The sequence below is a fragment of the Saccopteryx bilineata genome, chromosome 6, assembly GCF_036850765.1.
Source record: "Saccopteryx bilineata isolate mSacBil1 chromosome 6, mSacBil1_pri_phased_curated, whole genome shotgun sequence".
Classification (NCBI taxonomy): domain Eukaryota; kingdom Metazoa; phylum Chordata; class Mammalia; order Chiroptera; family Emballonuridae; genus Saccopteryx; species Saccopteryx bilineata.
In genome coordinates, this window is record NC_089495.1 from 32,117,664 (window position 1) to 32,141,848 (window position 24,185).

The following is a 24,185-nucleotide window of genomic DNA, read 5'->3' on the forward strand; positions in this document are numbered from 1 at the left end:
AATTCTCACATAGCCCATCAGTCATAATGCCATATAGCAGCGTGGTTTCTACCTTCCTTCTGTGACGTGGTAGGCAGCTGGCAGCACCAGGAAAATTCGGGTCACCCCAAGGAAAAGCTGAGATATGGGACCTCAATCATAAGTTAACCAACCGCTTCATTAACCTCCAAACTTTCAAACAACTTTTATGCGTACTTGCATTTTTTTAGACAAAATAACTGATACAGAAATAAATATTTGCTGACAGTTTAATTCAAGAAATGTCTGTAGCATAACAATACCCGGAGAAAGTCTTTTCCTCTCTGTCCAGAGGTTTCATCATATAGTATAAGGATATCTCAACTCACTTGACTGAAAGAGTAGTATTATTTCTATAAGGACTTAGAGAAATAATACATCTCTTAACTGCTTCATTGCCAGATTCAGTCATAAATCACTATGTGAAGAAAGTTCAAATGGGGACGGCACCATCCTCGCAGCTACACAGCATCATTCTGCTGTGACTTGGAAATGCTAACAAAAAGCTACAGTTGCCCTGCATGTGAAAGGGCTTCGATCCACTTTTCTGAAAGAAATTAGATTTGGCTTCCAAAGTTTCCTGCATCCTTATCAATGTCTGAAGATTTATAGCCACCTATTGTTTTTGGTGGCAACGGAAAACATATCAAATGTTCACAGTCTGAAGAAGGAATGTTGATTGTTGAAGCATAATTTACTTTTCTCTAAACTGGGTCCTAAAAACAACATTCCAGAGTCAAATTTATCAATTGATGCTTTATACACTATATTCTAGCAAGGAGTAATGCACAATAGAATATCCATCAAAGACGATAGTAATCTTATCTTGCATGTATGAAAGTAGTTTGATGCTGTGTCTGTATCTTAGCTTCTCCTCTTTAATAATTCTATCCTCTGTATAGCCTGAAAATTTTATTTTCTTATGCTTTGTTTCCAACTGTCTTCACCAGTCTCAACCCAAGTTATATGATATTTTTGTATAACGGCAAACTAAGTCGTATGAGGGGAGTGGAAACAGCTTTAAATCAAAGTCCAAAATCAAGGTTGGGTTGAGTGCCCCCACCACAGAGCTGTGTAAACTTTGGCAACATCTTTGATGTCTCTGGTTTCCACGAGGTTAATATTCAGGGTCACAATGTCTTTAAAACCCATAGTGTTGGGGATAAAACAAGTTGTAGAAGCTCTCTCTCTTTATGCCTTTGGCTGGATGCCAAATAACAAGATTATGTAGGACAGTATTTTTCAGGTTATTCTGCTAAATCTGTATGTGTAGTTGGCCCATAACACATATGCCTTTGGCAAAAGTATATTATTCTAATAAAATGAATACAAAGTAAGGTCAGAATTATCCTTTAGTTTAAAACACATTTTTAACAAAACTTGTTAAATAATGCATAGTTAATTTTTATTTTAATTGCATACTTTATGTTTTTATTCTAATTGCAAATACATTTAGCTAAATATTGACTTCACTATCCTTATGTAGAACGTAAAACTAAAAGTGAATTCGTCAAAACCAGTAGTTTCCGAGCTTGGATGAACATTAAACTGGCCGAGAGCTTTAAAAATCTCCCCATCTAGATTGTTCCCCACTGATTACATGAGAATGTTGGAGGAGGAGCCAGGCATCAAGAAGTTTTCAACACCTTCTTCCTCCACCAGTTTCATCCCTCTTTCCAAAGCACAGCCAGTGTTGTGAACCACTGATCTAAATATTTCCAGATTTTATGTAAAAATGGCTGTAAAATAAAGTCTTCTCAGATCTTCACATAAAAGAAAGTCTCGTATGACATCCAACAGCAGTGGAGCAAAATTTTTTGTAGGCAATAACCAAAATGTCATATCTTTATATATGAGTCGGAAAGGAATAATAATTACTTGGTATTTTCTTAAAACCCCAATTAGTTTTCCCATTTCACCAAGACATAAAAGGTTCTTTAAACTAGTAACTGATGTTATTCATTAATATGATGAGAGTTAAATAGCTATTCTGATCACTTTTCATGGTTAGAAACTCAAATACACGTTGAGCTATTGAGATGTCGTACCCTCTACCTCTGACTGGCACCATCACCAGCCTGGTCTGCTGCTGTGTACCTACCATTTCTCTCCACAGAGTAGCTAAACACCTGTCCTGCCAGATGCCCCTTGATCCCTTCTTTTTTTGAGGCCCTGAGGCCTTAGCAACCATTTTGTGATCTCAGGGGTGTGTGTGAGTGTGTGTGTGTGTGTGTGTAACAGAAATTAGATCATAATACTAATACTTTGATTCAACTTCATGTTTGCTGTCTTCTCTAGAACATGTCTACAATCCCTTACTTTAATTCAGAAAAAATTTTAAATCTCTGAAATTCAAAATTTTCTTAGTGATTCAAGTATCATCAAAACCTGACCAGAATTCACAAAAGGCTATTTATACTATATAATATATACTATGTATCAATATATATATATTATATATATATGGCTTAGAGTAAATGTGCACACATACTGCAATAGAATTATTAATATCTCTGATCATGAAGTGCTGCTTCAGATCTATAGAAATATAATATAATACATGGTACATGTACTATATTATATATCAAAAATTCTAAAACTTCTGATTTTTAAAATTCACTCAACCCCAAATAGTGTGAACAAAGGATCATGGACCTGTAGCCAGTTCAGAAGAACTAAAATAAACTCATATTATTTTTAATGCTTGAGACAATTGAAACAAGTCAGTCTCCAAAACTTGATCTATAAGAATTACCAGAGACTGGAATAATCTACAATATCACTTTTAGTGTTTTGCAAGTTTGTCAAGAAGCCAGTTCTCAACAGCTATTTGTAATTGTCTTGAGTAATGATCTAAAATAATATGTATCTCTGTCCTGTATTTGTTTCTTCCTGAGAGGACAACCTCAGTTGATCTAATGAGGAAAATATTTCCAGGGCACCCTGTGTGTGCCTCTCTCAAAACATTTCCTCCCTCTGTAATGTAACATTGTATACAACAAGACTCTCCATGGTGGCAGACACATAGTCACACCTTCTTGTTGAATGAATGAATGCTCTTCACATGTGAAGTGAGTAATGTGCACTGGTAATCAGAGTTTCTTGTTTCTTGTAGAATGTCATTTAGCACTTAAGTAGTTATGTGCTGTACTAGTCAGTGTAAATACTAGTGACAAGATTATGGGGAAGTGAAGGTTAAATTGTGGAAGGACAACACCAAAGTGTAGACACACATCCCCATCTTTCTCCTTCTTTTGGATTCAACTGTCTATTTCAAATGTCAATATTCTTCAAACTTTTGTTCATTTGCTAGAGTGGCCTATTTCTGTACATTTCAGAGAGTACAGATATGCACATCATTCTAGAAATTTTACTTTCAAACAAAAAGCCGTCTACTCTGATTTGTATAACATGGCATCCAATCCCTCACTCCAAGTTTCTGGTACCAACCATCCTAGTCTGCTTAGGGCTGAAAGGGTTCCCAGGACATGGGTCTTCCAAGTGCAAACACAGAGAAAATCCTGAGAAGACTGGAATAAGCTGGTCACCCTAGCTTCTAGGGTCACACCTGATTTAACATCACAGTGGAGAAACAGGAATTAGTGAAAAGTTTGGAAATAATTGTTCAAGAGCCTAGAGCAGATGCACTTTCAACCAAGCAGAGAAGATCCACCCATAGATCTCAAAGCTTCACTTGTCAGATCACCAAGTGGGTGTCCTTAGCTAGATTAGCGGTAACACAGTCAGCAGGCAATGGGAGTCCACCCACCTATCTTATCTTCTGAAACGAGGACACAGGGTGCCCTTTAATCTCTGCACGTGAGGCTTCCACTAACACCCACCACTCTCTCAAGCTCTCTGGAGTTCAGGATAACAAACACTAGCCCATTCTCAAAAAAGGATTTGGGGGCTTTGGAATTGTTCAAGGAATTTCATCATTTTAAAGGATGTGGTTTTTCTTGCCTAAGGCATTCTTATGCATAATATGAATTCTTCTGAGTTGTGTGATATTCTGAAATGAATATGTTATGCCTATTCCATGTATTTTCTTAAGTTGCCCTAACATCCCAGTGGGGTAGTGTGAAGTTCAGGAAGATAAATCAATATTAGCCCTCCCACCCCAATAATAGTAAGCGGCAAAGACCACATCTTGGGTCTCGACGACATCACCATATTTCAATGTCAGCTAATTTCTTATGGTGCTGAGGGAGCAGTAGGCCAAATAAACATACACATAAACTATAGACTCAGAACATACTTCCTATGCTTCAACGCCTATTCTCAGTGGGAAATTGTTTCTGAAACAATTGTTCTGATTTCTAGTCTCTATGATGAACTGCCTCATTTTTTTCTTCTTTCCTACCTTAAATCAAATTAATGACAGTAGGAATTCTGCAATTATCACTTTTCCTTCCTACCTCCCTCTCTCCCTCCCTCCCTCCCTTCTTCCTTCCTTCCTTCCTCTTTCCTTTCCTTTCCTTTCCTTTCCTTTTCCTTCCTTTCCTTTTCCTTCCTTCCTTCCTTCCTTCCTTCCTTCCTTCCTTCCTTCCTTCCTTCCTTTCTTCCTTCCTTCCTTCCTTCCTTCTTCAAACATGGTTAAGAGTTCACTTGACTGGGCCTTTCGTTGCAGGCCTGAGGAGACCCCTGTCAGGGTAGACTGACAGCTCGGTCTCCACACGGGCCAGCCTCTTCTGCAGGTACATGCTCAACTCAATGCAAATGGTGCAAAGTCAAGGCTCAAAACATAGGTTTTCTTTGTGTCTCTCACAGAGGACAGTGCCACAAGGGTAGTTGGTAGATGCTCAACACTAATGTCATGAAAAAATGAAAAAAAAATACTAGTGAATTTCAGCTAACATCAACTCAGGGGAGCTTCATATGTTAATAACTAACTTATAAAAGCTAAATTTTAAATCTTTAAGGGTTTCATTAGACTTACTTTAAAGGATTAAAAACAAAATAGATGTTGATAAATTTGAATAGAATAAATAAATTGTGGAATCTATACTCTGAAATACCAGGCTGTAATCAAAAACATGTTTTAGAAAAAGTGTTCAGTATATAACGTAAACTAAAAGATATGGTTTATATGTAGGGTAGAGAACAAATGATGTATTATTAAATTATACACACACATAAAACTATACATAAAGACTATAAAACTATAAATCAGTGATTTTTAACTGGTGTGCCATGGCATGCACCCTGGTGTGCCACAAGAATTTTTAAAACATGCCACACTAGACTATTTAGGGGCACTAATCTCTTTTCCCTTAGACAATCAAATAAAAATATGAAAACAGCCAACACAACAATAGCCATCCCATGTGAATGAATCAAAATTATACCTATTTTCTAGCCATATTGTCAAAAAAATAAATTTCTTTTGCCACAGAATTTTAGTAATTAGTTTATGTGTGTCATGAGATGAAAAAGGTTGAAAATCACTGCTATAAATCAAATTCTTAGTGATGGTTATTTGTAAGATACAAATTCTGAGTAATTTGTTTTATATGCATGTAGATATTTTCCTCGATGCAGAAGGAAAATATTTTTATTTTATCACTTGTATATAGGCCACATTTCATGCTAACTCATATTTGTGCACACTAACACACACTGCTTAAGGAGACTTGTGGTGCCACAACTAGGTCTTAAATTAAGTCTCAGAAGATTTTATTTGCGGTGTTTTATTTATTAAGTTAGTATTGATTTGGGGAGAAATGGGCTGGAGAATGCTGGCTTAGTGATACTATGATGTAGAAGACCTTACTATATCTCCTACTTCTCCAGAGATATAAGGAAAAGCCATTTCTCCACCATACAGCAGCTCCACAAATGGCTCTAATTACTCAGATTAAATAAATAACCTTTCTTCCTTCTCATATGACATACTTGGAAGTAAATTCTGCTATCCAAGTTTGCAAGGTAGGGAGGGAGAATGTGTTTTTTTCTATGCCATGAAGGAATTAAATAAAATAGTCCATGTCCCAAAATCTGTGCCATTAAACACTTCCAGAAAGTAAACAATGATGAGAATGACCTAAAAGAAACATTATTTCAACTCAGTTTTGCATCGACACTCTAAGTGTAATCCATCCATTAACATGAATCGCTTCCTAACTCGTGTTAAATTAATATGTCATCAGTCTTCATTAATACAGTATTCATAGATCATTGATTTTCATTAATATAGCATAATCCCCTCTAGTTTCAGTCACTGATTAGATTCTAAATATCTTAAGTATGCCTAAGTTTTCTGCAGAGTTTTAATCTTTGAAAATAAGCCATTAAACAGGACTTTAGAGGAGAGGAAAGTCCTTTGCTAACTTTCCCACGTTGTTTGACAAAAGAACAGAAAGGCTAGGCTGCTCTACATTCTTCCATTCATTGCAAACGGGGTAGAATACAAGTTCCACAGGGACAAGGATCTTTATCTGTTCTGTTCCTCGATATGTTCCCAGGTGCTCAGGACTGAGCCTGGCACATAGCATGTGTTAAATAAACTCTTGTTGAATGAGGGGAGCAGCTAATTCTCCAGAAAGCTCTCTAGGTAAGAGAAGGACTCGTGGTTTTACTTTAGGACATTACGCTAATATGATGTGAGAGCATCCCTCCTGTCTCTTAAAAACAGCTGTTGCACTGTGGATATACAGACATACCCTGTTTTATTGCACTTCACTTTGGCACTTTACAAATGTGGTGGGGTTTTTTACAAATGGAAGGCAAGACCATCCACCAGCAAAAGATTGTGACTTATTGCAATACTCATTTCACTGTGGTTGTTGGGAACCAGAGCACAACATCTCTGACCTTTGTCCATAATGTATTCATGGCATTCAGTCTTCACACAACATTCAGTTAGGGTCATTTATTCCTTCTAAGTTCAGTGTCAAAATAATACACTTTGGCTACAGTTCCCAAACTCTGCACAAAGTGCACTGAGATGATGCGATGAACATACAAGACGTTCATAAAATATTTTAAAATTTTGAGGGAAGCATGGCTACATCCATCAAACACCAGAGGAACTACTGTCTCCAGGTAATGCAGTTTCAGTATTACCGTATTTCCCCATGTATAAGTCAGTCCCATACATAAGATGCACCTTAATTTGGGGGCCCGAAATTTGAAAAAATATGTATTACATAAAGTTATTGAACTCAAGTTTTATTCATCATAAAATTCATACAACTCCTTATCACTGTCAAAACTCCCATCCATTAGCTTGTCCTCATCTGTGTCTGAGGATGAATCACTGTCTTCGTAGATTGCCTCATCCTCAGTTCCACTTATAGCATTTGAAACATCACAACCACTGGATAAGACGCACCCAGTTTTTAGACCCCAAATTTTTCGAAAAAGGTTGCGTCTTATACGGCAGATGCTACAATCCTTTCAGTGAGTTCACAGTCTTGCGAAGCTGGATTTGGGGAGGTTGCTGTGTTCCTCCAATTCATCCAGCCATCAATGAGGAACAGGAAATAAAGGTGACAGTGTCTCATCTAATTCTTAAGACTTAAGAAGTTATGCAGTGCCCAATGTAGTTAGTTAAGGAGAAAATACAAATATTGAATTTTCTTTCAATATATATAAGCATTATTTTTTCAGATGGCTGCTAAGTTATTAGGACACAAATACTTATTAAGTTGTCTGGACACTAAGAGTTATGACATTATCCTACTACAGAACATTTGAGCAAGAATCGATGACCTGCTAATTGGGCACTCCTAGAAATGCCTTTTCTCATAAACCTCAAACAAAACATCGAGCTGCGGGAGGGCAGAGTGGGTTTCCCTGATGGGGACTCTGGTTCACCAACCAGTCCTCTGCCTGCCCCAGCAGGTGTCATCCGGAGACTAGAGAGCCCTGTCACCCAGATCACAGGCAGCGTGGTGACGGGTGGTGAGCTGAAACCTGGGATCTGATCTTAGCTCTTGTTCTTTTCATTCTGCTGTCATTCTCTAACTCCACCTAATCCATACTCCACGCTCAGGGGTGGGAATGATTAACTTATCCCGCAGCATCAGCGATTCCACTGGAAAGCCAGCTTCCCGAGCCATTTCTTATAGCCTATGAATATGTATAGAGAATTCAAAGATCAAAAGAGTGATCAGTGTCAGAAGCACAGCAGAAGAGACAGTGCAGGCTGGGTTTAGAGGAAGACAGAGAGAAAAGGTGGCCTTTTGGCTTGGACTGGAAGGAAGCTGAAACTTTAGAAGTAATTGCAGGAAGTTAGTCCCGACAGCAGTCTCTGAGGAAAGCATGGGCATCTACACTTTCCATCACCTCCACTCAGCATGCCTCCACCCAGAAGGGATCTCCTGATTTCTCCACTGAACCTCAGGTGTGAGTTACCATAAACACGTATCTCTGAAAGTAACGCTGGCCTTAATAACTCACAGTTTGCAAGTTGTGAAAAGTGCCTCTATTTTGTATTTAAAACTATGAATACTAGCTAAGTATATACTTTGCATGGATGTATTTGGATTTGATCTAGAAATAAAGTACTTTATAATAACTGTCACTTAGAAACTGCTAACTCTGAAGGTTTGATGTTATTCTCAGTCATTTCTATAAAACCTGAAAGGAACTCTAGAATGTGTTGAGGTCAGATTGTGAGGCAGATGAAGCCGCTTTGCTCCATTATGCGCGCTGCCTCCAGTGTGTCAAATACAAAAGCAAGAAGGCTTTTGAACTCAAGCCCCTAAGAATTTAAAGACTGTTGCCTTATACCACTGCTTCTCATATTGAGCAATGAGGTTGGTGGGCAGAGGATGACTGTAAATAGGAAGAGGTTTTAGGCTAGATCAGACTTTGCAACTAAGTGTTAGAAAATCATTCAATTAATTCAGTTCTGGGTAGGGAACAGAAACCGACCCAGAGCCTGAACCGTTTATATGTTTCATTCATAATCATTAACTTAACTATGGCTTGACCACAATTTTCACACTTCATTGCCATGCAGGGAGTACATGAGTGAGAATATAAATTATTTCTAGTGAAGAATATTTAGAACAAGGGTTCCATTAACAGTCAATGAGAATGATACTTAAAGCTTTCTTAGTCTGTATGTGCCACAGGCCAAGAACTTCAACGTCATGTGGCATTTATTAAAGATGGAAATCTCAAGTCCAAGCCTAGACTACAGGATGAGAATCTACTTTTGTGAGAGATTCAATTGGCTCACATGCAAACTAAATTTTGAAAGCACCAAAATTAGGATTTGGTGGTCCTCATCCCTGGCTGAGGGTTAAATTGAGCTGGAAAAGGTTAAACACTTATGGACTCCAGGTCCTACCCCAAGTCAATTAAATCCGAATCCCTTGGCATGGGGCTGAGCAATGGTAAATTTTAAGGCTTTGCAGGTGCTTCCAGTGTACAGCCAGTGTTGGAAACCAGGGGATGGAGGGATACCATCTGTGATGGCCTCACTTTCATCTCCATCTTACCAAGCATCTATGTTTTTATGTTTCATTTATTTAAATTTATGTGCTGCCACATTAAGCACATAGCACCACCCCAGCCCTCATGGAGTTTGAAATCTGGAATGGAAACATTTCAATCAGTTTCACAGAACTCCTTTGTTATGTTGCTTTAATTCTACAGAAGTCTATGTGCTTTCTAAAAAGAAATCATGGCCCTAGCCAGTGGCTCAGTGGATAGAGCATCAGCCTGGAGTATGTACATCCCAGGTTTGATTACCAGTCAGGGCACATAAGAGAAGCAACCATCTGTTTCTCATCCCACCTTCCTCTTCTCTCCTTCTTTCTCTTCCTCTTCCCCTCCCACCAAGAGAGTGGCCCTGGGCACTGAGGCTAGTGGAGCTATGAATCTCAGGTGCTAAAAACAGCTCAGTACTTGAGCATCCACCCCAGATGGGGTTGCTGGATGGATCCCGGTCAGGGCACATGCAGGACTCTGCCTCACTATTTCCCTGGCCTCTCACCAAAGAAAGAAAGGAAGGAAGGAAGGAAGGAAGGAAGGAAGGAAGGAAGGAAGGAAGGAAGAAAGAAAGAAAGAAAGAAAGAAAGAAAGAAAGAAAGAAAGAAAGAAAGAAAGAAAGAAAAGAAATTGTAAGAGACAATAAGTAAATAGGTATAGAGAAAATAACATGGGTGTTAAAATAAAACTAAGGTTTTTAACTATGCTGATGTTTCCTAAAGTAAAATGATGGGGCTAATGGTTCAACCTCACACCCTTGCTGTGAGAATTAAAGTTGCTTGCTTAATAAAAGTTATTTGCCAAGTATTCTGGCCATGGAGAAAACCAAGACTGGATCCTAGGTCTCTTTCCCCTTGTTTCTCCACTGTCTCCACACTGACATTAGCTCTGCCTCTGGCGTAACGGCTGACCCAGCTGAGACTGGGAACGTGGAGAGCATGTGGCAAGGGCAGGGTTTGGGAAGAGCAAGTCAGAAAAGCTCAGCTACCGGTAGCGGAATGTACAAGTAGCTGGTCAGAGATGATTCAGAGAGATGGCTTAAGGAAGAAAGATGTATGATGAATGCTTAAAGGATTAGGAATTACATAGTCAGAAAAAAAAAAAGCAGATGTATGACTTCGTAACACTAGAGATGCATAGAGGATTACAGAAGTTGGACTGATGGCCAGCTGTTTTCCAAAGCTGCTCCAAAACGGGAAGCAGACTGAGCTTGGAACAGTAGGCCTTTAGAAGAGAGGCAGCTTAAGGTAGCTAATGTTTGATGTGAAGACGAGCTTACTGCCCCTGAGGGAGATTTGTACGATGTGAGCATTATCGATACCCAGTGATGGAGGGTAGAGCATTCCAAACACACCAGCAGCTGGAACTTACAGTTGAATGGACTCTTACTGGGAACAGAGAGACGGATATGATGGTAAGTGAAGATACTGTGAATTTCTAGGTATAACTCATTCCACATCCTAGTCTCAGGATGAAACATAACATTTTTTTAAAAAGGTAAAATTCTTAAAGATTAAATCGTCAAGATTAATCAAATATGTTGACATATTACTTATTTTGACTAAAATAAAAATAAGCTCCCCTTTGTGTTAAGAAAGAGCAAGTGGCCCTGGCCGGTTGGCTCAGTGGTAGAGCATCAGCCCGGCATGTAGAAGTTCCGGGTTTGATTCCCGGTCAGGGTACACAGGAGAAGTGTCCATCTGCTTCTCCACCTTCCCTCTCTCCTTCCTCTCTATCTCTCTCTTCCTCTCCTGCAGCTGAGGCTCCATTGGAGCAAAGTTGGCCCAGGTGCTGAGGTTGGCTCCATGGCCTCCACCTCAGGTGCTAGAATGTTGCAACAGAGCAACACCCCAGATAGGCAGAGCATCACCCCCTGGTGGGCATGCCGGGTGGATCCCGGTCGGGTGCATGTGAGAGTCTGTCTGACTGCTTCCCCACTTCTAACTTTGGAAAAAAAAAAAAAAAGACCAACTGAAATGTTCAGGTACACATTAGAGTCAGTTCAGTTCTTTCTGCCCCTACCCATCAGCATTCTTGATATAGTAGATTTACTAACTGTAAACCAAACAGCCAAGGATTAAGATTTTATCCTCTCTATTTACTCAAAAGCAAAATAAAGATGCCAATGATTAACAGTTGGCACTAATCAAGATATAGTTACAGAGAAAATTTATGAGTAGGTTATTACCCAAATCTCCTGCTTCTCAGTTAAGTGATCTCAACAGAAACATAGAACAGTGATCATGCCTTCAAATGGCTGAGGATGTTTGGCTTCCAAAGACCTCCTTATTTTTTCATTTTTGAGAATGGTGCTCAGAACTCCCAGATCATGACTTTAGTCAGTATCACTAACAATAAGAATGGCTACCTCTAAAAAGAATTGCCAAAGCTTAGTTGGGGCCCTTTAATCTCCCCTTGGCAATTCATAATGCATCAAAGTAGCCAAAATCCTCTTGAAAACCTTGGATGGATTTATAACCAAAGCCATAAACTAGTGTGGGCTCAAGAGGCAATTGAAAGTCATGTAGCAGAAAATCCTACACAAGAAAAGCAGATTCTCTGAAGGCTGAGAGTAGTGTAAAAAAAAAAAAAAAGAAGTTTCATCTTTTTGTTTGCAGACAGGCAAACTTCCTTGGTGTCTATGTCACATGACAATTTACAGAGCAGAAGAGGCTATTGAGAAATTAATTAATGGTTTCACTTTCCTATAGACTCACTTCATAAAATGAGAGGTGTTTCTATTGCATTCCAAACTGAGAGCTAAGCCTTGAAGTCTGGTTTTCCCTACTCTCAGGAGAGAATGAACAGTGCATTTATTCTGGGCTGTCTGAGAGACAAACAGATCTCAGTGTTTAAAGACAGGTGTGCCTGATGAGTTAAGAAAATAATTGCTTCTTGGGGCCTAGAATAAAAGAGGGTTGTAAGTACGAATAGAGACCTGAGCATTTTTAAAACAGTGTCCAAGGTAGGGCCTTGAATATCTAAAATGGGACCTTGGCCTTCTCTTCCATAGTCTAGCTTGGCACAGAGGGGGATGGGACCATCAGTAGAAGTCATTAACCTAGAGGAATATGACTGCTTGCACAGGGAAAAGGTGAGTGATACCCATTCTGAGGAAGCACTGGCTTCACCTCTAGCCTGTAGAAGCTCAGCACGAGATACCGTCTGGGTGCCATAAAGTGGTCAGAGCCCACAGGCCGAGGATATCTGATGCCTCTAGGCCCTTGTGTGACCCCAAGGATGGGGAGTGTATTCAAAGAATGACTGAAAAAACTCTTCTAAGCAACCTCAGGGATAGAAGACAGAATTTAAATTGATTTCAAAAATATAAAGAAGCATGATATTTATTGCATTCAAGTGCTATCAGGTAATTCATACTTGCTGTACCTGATCATTAAGCAAGCTTTTGAGGATTTGAGGATGAGGTTGATATAGATATTTCAAACGCTGAGAATATAGTTTGGGACATTTACAACCAATTATTTTAGGTGGAATGTTTACAAGTACCTTTTGAAATTCATAGACTAGACAGTTTTAAGGTTTTTATTTTTAATAGATGACAAGAATTATTGCCAAAAAAACTCTCACTCAGTTTTTTTTTTTTTTCTGAATAGCAATGCATTCTGTTATGGATTTCAAGTCCTGACTACATCTTCTATTGACAGCTGCAGAGTGAGCACAGGAAACAGATTACTGTATTGTTCTACTTTATTTCTTCATAAAAAATGTGTTAAAAAAAAAAAAAAAACACCTTCCGGAATAAAGGTATAGTCATATCATAAAGCCTGCTGAAACCATCAACTGTCTTATACCACTTTTTGATCATGCAAAAGAGAAAAGTTGATAGTATTTAAAAAGTAGTAGCCCCATTATTAAAATCTTTAGTTCTATCCAATAATCGATTTTTTGTTTTATTCATCATCAAATATAAAAAAAAAAAGACAGTAACTTTGATCTAATCATTGTTCCAAGCCTCTTATGATCCACTATACAAAAGTAGTGACCAAAAGAATTTAGTTCAAGCCCTGGCAAGTTATCTCAGTTGGTTAGAGCATTTTCCCAAAACATCATGTTTATAAGTTCAATCACTGGTCAGGGCACATGGGAAGCGACCAATGAATGGAACAGCAAATGAATGTTTCCTCTCTCTCTCCCTCTCTGTCTCTGTCTCTCTCTCTCTCTCTTTCTTCCTTTTTCTGTCTCTGTAAAGGCAATCAATCAAAGAAAAGATTTAGTTCACATCACATTGCTAATTCATTTAAACTCTGTTCACTGTAGAGCAGCCAATGGCCTGGCTGATGTGGTTTATTGTGACAGCATACACCATGAAAAGATTACTGCAAGAGAAGTCTCCTTGCCACCAGCCAGTTGTATCACCTTGAGCTAATGATTTCACCTCTCTAGGCCTAAGTTTCCTCATTGGAAAAATGAGATAATTAATACAATGATTGGTAAGCACCTTCCAGCTTTGCAATTGTATGAATCCATTACTTGTTGTATTTGTAAGCATTCAAAAAGCCAAAGACATCATCAGAACAAATGCATTAATCTAGAGATAATGCTTCAAAATAGACCAGCTTTCTTAATTTAAAAGGAAATGCACTGCTGTGAAGATCTGCCTGTTTGACAAACTATTGTTTGCATCTATTAAAACAAGTACCTAGACAGGTTATGCCAAGCAAACCAAATAACCTGATTCAGATGATAGAACTGCCATGGTATATAAAATTTTATATGCAAATACAAGGTGTTGATTGAACCCAAAGTGCATGTATTATTCAAAATTTGAATTTATGTAACTTTCAAATGGATCTAGAATACCCTGATCTTTATTCATTCAACAGAGAACTCAGATAAGCAATTCTATCTGGCATAGAAATTTATAGAAAAGTTCTGAAGCTCTGTCTCTTTCATTTTCCAAAGAAAGGAAAGAAGAAAACCAACAGATTTTAAAAGAGAAATATATGATAAACACACTTACACAGATGAGCAGAGTTGACAAGGTGATTGCTTATCTGTCTCTTTTCCCACATTGTTCACTATTCCTACAAATGAGAAATGTTTGATTTAAGGTTTATAAATATTTGTCTTTGTTGCTTTATTGCTTCCAGTCATCTTTGCGAGCACCTTGGGGTTTCAACTGTGCTGTTCATTAAGCAAGCAACAATCTACAGATCATTTTATGAAGCATTATTTATCACCATCTAGAGATCAAGACAGGTTCTAGAATGTACAGTCAGAAGGCCTGGGCTCAAGCTCCAGTTATATATATTTTTTTCTTATGTAACACCAAGCAAGTTACTGTACTCTGCAGGGTCTTATCAGTTTCATCAGTGAAATAGAGATAATACTTTAGACTTTGTGTTTGTGGTGATGATTTAATGAAACAATAAATGTGATGTTTCTGGTACCAGATCTTCACAATTTACAATTATCAGTTATGATCACTGATTTTAGTATTCAGAGAGATTCAGTATAGTCAACCACATACATACAGTATTTCCACCTTTCAGAATCTTTCAAACATTATGTATTTTTATTTCATTGTTGAGAGTTAAACAGACGTTTTGACCCTTCTTTTTTATAAATGTAATAGAGATCCAAAGTTACTTTTGGTATGTAGAAAGTGAATTCTTGCTACTCATGTTAGTTATGTTCTGTAAAGTCTCCAAGAACACAAATAGCAAATACTGAACAATTGCTCTTGGAAAAATTTAAGGTTTAGGTTGGTTCCGTGATCTTGTAGTTACCTAATCAATTGATTAATATAAAACCTTGTTTTGTATGTGTTTCTGTTTAGAAACACTTAATAATACATATATGTTTGATTTATTAAGATTATATATATATTGAATTAAATAAATATTCAAACAGATGTATTTAATTCAATATATATATTTGACTCAAAGTCAACAACACTATATAGCTCATGCCTGGATGAAACTTATTTTCCCCGTAAGGCACATCACAGCCTGCTTGGAACTTAGGAACACTAGACAGCAAGCAGTTCAGCACTATCCTTGGTAAAGTCACCCCCACCAACAACAAAAAAATGCAAAGAAACTGTCACTAAAGCGACTGCAGTAACAGCGTTGTTTGTGGTGTGGGAGTCGAACTCAGAAGGCAGTGTATTGCCTTGTCACCCCAGGGGAGAACACGCATGTGAGCAACTCAAAATTTCTGCCACTTTGCACGTGTCTACAGATGACCACTAAAGTGCCAGGAGTATTGATTTTGTGGTTTCAAATAAACTTTAGTGACTAGGTAAATTTACAAACAGAATCTGCAAATAATGAGGACCAACTATGAGTATGTATTTGTATACTTGTATATATACAGCTCATAAAAATTAAGGGACATTTTATCACTTCATATTCATTCCATCCCTTAATTTTTGTGAGCAGTATGTATAGTTACATACAATAGCATACTAATTCAACACTGGGTCATGTGGCAGGCACTAAATTAAGTATTTTACAAACATCTTCTCTTTATTATGATAATTATATAATGTAAGTGCATCATAATTTTAAAATATGAAATTGGGGGCGGAGGAGTTAAAATAACCTGTAAAGGCGCCCAGAGGTATATTCAGAATTTAGAACTGGATCTGAGTTTAGAGCCTATGTTCATTCTTTACATTTTCTGTATTGCACCTATTATATCAGGAGAAAAGGAGATTTTTAAAGTCAAGTAAGTGGAAAGGCAGGATACTTCTTGTAAAAACGAAAAACAACTACCTTTGATTATCATACTTAACTGAAATTCAAATAAACTAGTTAATCTGAAAATAAAACTATAGATATGTAAATGTTTATCATTATTTTAAAGCATGCTTTCAATTTTTACTCATCCAACCAATATTTATTAAATGCTTGCTATGTGCCCAGAAGTGCTGTGTGTGCTGTCATCAACGGAGAGGCGGCGCTGTGAGGCCTCAGGGGCACACCTCGGAGCTGCCCTGTCCATTGTCTGGTGTTGGTAAGACCTACACACCACGATGGCAAGTTCAAACTCATAAGGGTCAAAGATGAAAGAAAAGGTAACTGCTGGGAATTATATAAAAGAGCGTGCTCAATATCCAGTTTTTGCTAAGAATGATAGATGTATTCATAAAATCTTATATGGGAAACAGTAACTTCAAGGGACAAAGTATCAACCAGGATAGAGAAGACTATCCCAAAATAACACCTCCAACATATCACAATGAAAGCATCTTTCTTTCTTGCAAAGTTTACCATAGGTGAATGACCATTCTCTATATTGCAGGCTACTCTTGAAGTATGCAAATTACATTTAATCACAATTAATTGAAAGTCTAGGGCAGGTAGAAAGCAAATGGGTTTTAGATGAGCAATGTCTCTGCCACAGATTTTCTTGTTAATCATAAACATAATACCTAACCATTCAGATTATGGGTAATCTTAAATTTTCCTTTGATTAATGGTACATAATGGGGAATGCCTATAATTTAAATCTTTTTGCCCCTACGCTTAAAATTTCTTTTAAATAATTTATATTTGCTTTGAATTTTTTTAAAGAACAGTTAAATGAAGTTGTCTTTTAAGATGTTCTTTATGATTTTGAGTAAGATCTTAGTCTCATCTTTATTCCAACTATCTTGTTTATATGGGTCTATAAAAAAAAAAACAAAAAGGAAAAAAATCACTAGCCAGGAAATATTATCATGAAGTCTATGACCTTTGCCAGTTGCAATCAATTAAATCGGTGATTTTCAACCTTTTTCATCTCATGGCACACATATACTAATTACTGCAATTCTGTGGTACACACAAAAACATTATTATTTTTTTTTAGGTATAATTTTGATTTATTCACACTGGATAGCTATTGTTGTGTTGGCTGTTGTCATTTTTTTACCTGACAGTCGAAGGCAGCGGTCTAAGGGAAAAGAGGTCAGTGCCCCTGACTAAATAGTCAGGTATTAAATGTTTTAAAAATTCTTGTAGTACACTGCTTGAAAATCACTAAGTTAAACGATGGTAGCTTGCATGACTTGTGGTGCTCAGTGGATAAATCATCAACCTGGATATGCTGAGGTCACCAGTTCAAAACCCAGGGCTTGCCTGGTCAAGGCACATATGAGAAGCAACTATGAGTGGATGCTTCCCGCTGTTCCACCCCAGCTTTCTCTGACTCTCTCTTCCCTCTCTCTAAAATCAATAATAATAATAATAATAATAATAATAAATTAAGGTAGCTTGGGTAGTGTTGAAAAATATTCTCCCAAAATTCATATGCAATCAAAATCTCATAACATGTACTTATTTGGAAACAAGGTCTTTGGGGATGTAATTAGTTAAGCAAAGACAAGTCACACAGGGTTAGGTTAGGCCCAGACTGTGATAGAGTTGGCAGTTAGACAGACATGCGCAGAGTAGGAAAGACAGGCCAGGTACAGAAGGTCATCAGCGCTGAAAGCCCCAGACGCCTAGCAAGGGGCAGAACTAGGAAAACAAGTATTGTACAGTGGGACCTCGCTTCTGGGTGACCTTTCCTCCCCTACAACAGCAATTCTCACTCTTTTTCATCTCATGGCACACATACACTAATTACTACAATTCTGTGGCACACCAAAAACTATATTTTTTTCCAATCTGATAAAAAAAATAGGCATTATTTTGATTCACTCACACAGGACAGCTATTGTTGTGTTGGCTGTTGTCATATTTTTATTTGACAAACTAAGGGAAAAGAGGTCAGACTGAATAGTGCCCCAGACTGAATAGTCAGGTATTGCCTGTTTAAGAAAAATTCTTGCAGCACACTGGTTGAAAATTGCTGCCCTAGAATATTGCTGGTCATGCAGTTTAGACCCCCCAACCCCCGACCTTTCAAGATCACTGGCATGACATCTGGGCCTCAGCTGTGTTTCAGGCCCAGAAAAGCAGCAAGGACAGTTAGGGCAATGCCATAGCTGACATCAGGACCAGCTGTGATGACTAATGATCGTCTGCCCTGTTGCTGACTAATCAGTGGAGACTACAACCCCCAGGAGACACACTTGGAAAACTGATGAATATTCTATTGAGATCCTCCTCTGAGACATTTCCTAAAAGCCCTAGAGACACAGCTCCCTCATTCTCTCTCTCTTCTTTTCTCTCTCCCTCTATCTCTCCCTCTGCTCCTTTCCTTCCCCCTTTCTTCCTTCAAGGTATATATCTTTGCTTTCATTCTGTAAACTCCAAGGGTTCCTGTTTTGCCTCTGTAACTTGCTTCCTGAGTCCACACAGCCCAATTGGCTCACTTCTTTTCATCTCTGGGACTTTCTAAATAAACGGTTGCCTGTATTTGAGTTCCTTTGCTCTGAATTATTTTCTTAGCCAAACCCAAAGACCGAGGTCTAATATCAGCTGCCATTCCACTAACAAGTCCAGTAAGAGGTGTTTTTATAAGTAGAGGAGAAGATGCACTGATACATAGGAAAGAGGGATAGTGACGATGGAAGCAGAGATGAAAGTAATACAGCTAGAATGCCAAGGAAGGAGCCACCAGGAGTTAAGAAGACACAAGGAAGAATTTTTCCTTAGAGATTTCAGAGGAAGTCTGGCCCTGCCTACACCTTGTTTTCAGACTTCTTGCCTCCAGAACTGTGATAGAGTAAGTTTCTGTTGTTTTACGCAACCCAGTATGAGACTTTATTGCTGCAGCCCTGGGAAACTAATACAGATTGGACTCCAGGTTCCATCAAAGGCAGACCTCACATCTGTCCTTATAGGCCAACCAGGCAGCCACTTAGGAAGAAACCACAGCTCAGGGAAAAGGAGCCCAGAAAAGCCATCGTAAAGTGACAACCTCAGGGCTCCGACTGGTTGCTCATCCTCTCCACTCTGTTGGAAGTACTCACCTTCCCACGGAGTCAGCTCTTGGGTGAGGGACCCAGCCTTACATCAGTAAGAAGGGAGTGGCCTGATCTCTGAGGCCTGGCATCAAGATTCTAGCTTTCTTATCACTTTGTGTTTCTACTCTGATAACAGAGCCTCTTTCATATTCCTGAGATCTATACCCTTCCCTTGGACCTCATTCTGGTGTCTAGTTCCTTGTTTTATCCTCTAGAGATCTTGAGTTTGTCTTAAAAATGACCTGCTATTGTCTCTACTTGCCAGGCCCCTGTCCCAGATCCATGGTCCTGCCCCCTGCGTGATGGCTGAGTCTCTCCCTCCTGACAGGTTTCCTGATGCCAGAGCCTGTTTCTCTCCTTGGCTCCCTGCCCCTGAGTTCCTAGTCCATGCTCCCCACGCCCGCCAGCACTGCATCTCTCTAGTGGGCAGCTCCAGTGCCAGGCCCTGCCTCAGTTTATAGAATTCATCCCAGAAAGGTTTGTCTCCAAGGAGACACAGCATAATGTCCTTGTGTGCGTTCTCCAAGGTAGTGTTTAAACAGCCCCTTGGTAATCAGGAAGTCAGAGGCTCTAATAGAGGACAGGAGTCATATCCATGTCAACTCATTTACCCTGGTCACAGACCTTCTACTTCTCAAAGCACCTTTTTTTTTTACAGCGACAGAAAGAGTCAGAGAGAAGGATAGATAGGAACAGATAGACAGGAACGGAGAGAGATGAGAAGCATCAGTCATCAGTTTTTCGTTGGGACTCCTTAGTTGTTCATTGATTGCTTTCTCATATGTGCCTTGACCTCGGACCTTCAGCAGACTGAGTAACCCCTTGCTCGAACCAACGACCTTGGGTCCAAGCTGGTGAGCAGCATTTTTTTTTTTTTTTTGGCTCAAGCCAGATGAGCCCGTGCTCAAGCTGGCGACCTCGGGGTCTCAAACCTGGGTCCTTCCGCATCCCAGTCCGACGCTCTATTCACTGCGCCACCGTCTGGTCAGGCTTCTCAAAGCACTTTTAAATCTGTCATTTGCACCTGACCAGGCGGTGGCGCAGTGGATAGAGCATCGGACTGGGATGCAGAAGGACCCAGGTTCAAGATCCCGAGGTCACCAGCTTGAGCGTGGACTCATCTGGTTTGAGCAAAAGCTCACCAGCTTGGACTCAAGGTCACTGGCTCGAACAAGGGGTTACTCGGTCTGCTGAAGGCCTGCGGTCAAGGCACATATGAGAAAGCAATCAATGAAAAACTAAAGCATTGCAACGAAAAACTGATGATTGATGCTTCTCATCTCTCTCCATTCCTGTCTGTCTGTTCCTATCTATTGCTCTCTCTGATTCCCTCTCTCTGTCCCTGTAAAAAAATAAAAATAAAAATAAATTAAATCTGTCATTTGCTCTACATAAGAGTCAGTGAGATAAATTCATCCACTATAAGAATTAAATGACTGATAAGAAATCTGAGGTTAAAAGAGATAATGGAACTACTAAAAATGATAGAACTAGGCAGAGCAAGAGCCTGAGCTCCAATCTGGCTCTCAGGCCTGGATTCTCTCTGCTATGTTATGTCCGTGGGTTAAGCCTGTAGATTCTGGCTGGGAATCTTAGTGTCAGAAGGACTTTCATGGGGTCCAGGTTAACCGTGTGATCCGGGGACTTTAAATGTCACGTAGGTTAGCGTCGTCACATTGGAACCCCCTGAGAAAGTAGCCTGCCAAGTAACTGACCAGCCTCTGCTGCAACAGCTCCTCCAGCCACTTTCACCTTTCAGTGTCTCTGAATATTAATAAACTCTTCCTTATCTTGAGCTCAGATATAACTCCCTAATTTGCTACTCTCTGATTGTTTAGGTGTATTGCATCCAAGCACATACACACATGTGTGCGCGTCCACATGCACACGCATACGCACACACACATATACACACGCCATGAATCCTTCTTTCCCATGACATCCTTCCAAGAGAATTACTCCTGAGTAATCATTGTTGCATGCTTAACAGCCCCTGCTTCCTTTACTCTTCTTCTGATGAGAGGATTTCCATGTCCTTTATTGTTCTGGCCTCTATCCGGAGTCTCCCCTAAATGCTCCTCATGGTGTGGCAAATGACAGGACTACAGCAACCTCCCTCTGGCCTCTGGTCTGGGGAAGATCGCCAAGCACAGGCCTGCTGGCCCTGGAAGAACTGCAGGGCTAGAGTCCCCCTCATGCTCTCATCTGACAGCAGGATGGAGACGAGCATGAACTAGAACAGAAACGCTGAAACACACCAACCAACAGTTGAAACTGGTTTTTGTTCCAGTGGCTCTGCCAAGCATTTCAGAAATTCTAGTAAACATGTTCCCATCTGGAGAAGGCAACTAATCCTGCAAGATACCCAGTTGATGCCTGAGCCCAGTGCATCCTGAGTAGGAGGAAAGGTGATGATTCACAGGTACCAGCTGCTCACCCTTATCCAATGGAATAGCTAGGGAAGCAATGAGTCATGCTTCGATTATTTCTACCCAGAAATCACTACAGTTCAAGAGCCTATTATTCATGGAGGGCCAGCTTAAGTAGCATACCTGAGCAGGAGAATTGCTTTTCTCTGGCATCTTGATTCAGTTTCTTGGGTTTTATTTGTTCCTTATTTTTCCCTTTTGTTTTCTTTATAGAAATAATTTGAAGCCAACCTGGTTGATTAGGCAGAACAGTTCCTCGATGTGCACGGGGCAGCCACAACTGGGAGGTGAAGACCTTCAGGAACTGCCGCGGGGCTTGGCTGCAGGCAGCAAGGAGCACTGGCAGGCAATCCTGACTCCGGTCAAGGAGCCCAAGGGGCTGTTCCTGGTAGCTCAGGAAGCCCGTGGCCTGGGAATTCCTTTCCGGTGCCATGTGGTCTTTATTCTGTATTTGTAGTAACTGAATCTGTGCTTGACACCAAGCCTCCACCTATATCCTACGTCTTGGAATCAGGTTCATGATTTGCTCCTATACTTGCTTACCAGCCCGGTACTCTTGTATTAAATGATGATGCCCTGCCATGTTTCTAATAGCCCTTCCTTTCCCCAGGACTGCAGCCAGGGCCTTGCTACCAGCTGCCAGACTCACCTGATGCCAGTACCTTGCGCAAAGTCTCTGCAGGATCTCTGTACCCAGACTCTCCATTGCTAAATTTCAGCCTCCTATCAAATCTTCAAACCCTTATCCTGTGCCACACCTCCCAACGCCTACCCATTGCTCACACTTTTACCTAATGACTCACCTCCCTCTAGCAATAAATATTGCTTCCTCTGCTCCCTGCCAGCAGCCAGGTTAACACTAACCCAAGCCCAGGGACCAGTTTCACTTCCCAGGTTCTTCCATTCTGTCTGATGTTGCCACTTTTCAAGATTCTTTCTGCTCAAAGCAGCGTTAGAGGAGCATGGATGAGAGGACAGCTGCAGATCAGGGATGCGCTGCCTGGGAACCCTGAGCTAAACGAGAAGGTGGGGGGGGGGGGACTGGCACCAGGCAAACAGAATCTGTTTGTCCAAGCCCAAAACACAACGAGTGCTACTCCCCCTGCCGCACCCCCATTCCCTTCTCACCTACCCAGCAACCTGACTTTGCACAGTGAGGACTGGATAAGCTCTGGGGACACCAAGCCAAAGTCACTAAGTAAAGATTTCAGTTAAGTGCTTTTGATTTTTCCTTTAGAATACTGATGACAACTAATAAATTACACCCAAGTTATATTTACAGCTCTGAGGGTATTTGACTTCAGGAAAACAAACGGATACTTGGTGGTTCTGAGGAAGTATTTAAATTCACCAAGTACTATTTTTGCTATGTGGTAATTTTTTTATAAAAATAATAACTCTCCACTTCCTAATTAAAGTAATAAACAGAAATACAGTTCCTCTTCCTCTAAAATGAAATTTAACAGCAATCCTCTGCTTGGAGAAAACAAATGTGCTAGTTGCTCATTCATGGAAAACAGGTAAAAATTTTCCGGTGACTATTTCTCTGAGGCATCTATTTTAAGAGATGTGAAGGGGAGTAGGTGACAAGGTGAGTATCCAATCTTTTAAAGAGCAAGAATCAGGAGTTCCGACCAAGTGGCTGCTGATCAAATGCTCATGCACGGAGCGTGCCCCCAAACAGGCTGAGCTTGTCACCGGATTTCACGTGTTTCGCAACCTTATCCTATATATGAATGTCAAAGCCACCTTTGCAAAAACAATATTCTTTAGTTAGAGTAAGTAGAAAAATACAGTGAAAAGATTTCTTGCTATTCTCTAAGTAAAAGAAGATCTTTCTCTTAAGAAAAACACTGCTGAGGATAAAAGCCAAGTATTGTTTTAAATGTTCTCCAATTTCCAAAATACCATTTAAAAAAGAATTACACCCACGATTTATGCACAATTCATTAGACAGCAAGATAAAATGAACTGCTAAATTTTAATTGCATTAAAAGAACAGACATCATGAAATACACCCCTAACTTCTTGGGAATATAACCTAGTCTAGTTAACATTTTCACCATCATGTAAACCTTGTCCAAATAACCCACCTTGTTTAAATTAAAGTAGTATTTTTACTTTTATAATTTGGTAGATTTTTAAAGATTTTTTTTTTTTTAGGCAAGCAATTAGAAGGCCAAATAGATAAGCTTTTTTATTGTTAAAGTTCATAGGTTGAATCACAGGACACAGGATCCCCTATGAAAATGATAGGAATTTCATGTCATAAAAAAAAGATGAAATATTGTTATTTGTGACAACATGGATGGTCCTTGTATGTTAAGTGAATAAGTCAGATAAAAAAACAAAAACCATATGATTTTACTCATATGTAGAAGATAAAACAAAAAAAAACAAATGAACAAAAAAAACAGAAAAGAAACAAATGA

At 39.5% G+C, this 24,185-nt stretch overlaps 1 protein-coding gene across 2 annotated transcripts in view; it reads right to left on the minus strand.

The window, feature by feature from the left end:
- Nucleotides 1–24,185, minus strand: part of ZMAT4 (zinc finger matrin-type 4) — a 361,668-nt gene that overhangs the window by 133,319 nt on the left and 204,164 nt on the right. The window lies entirely within an intron of this gene.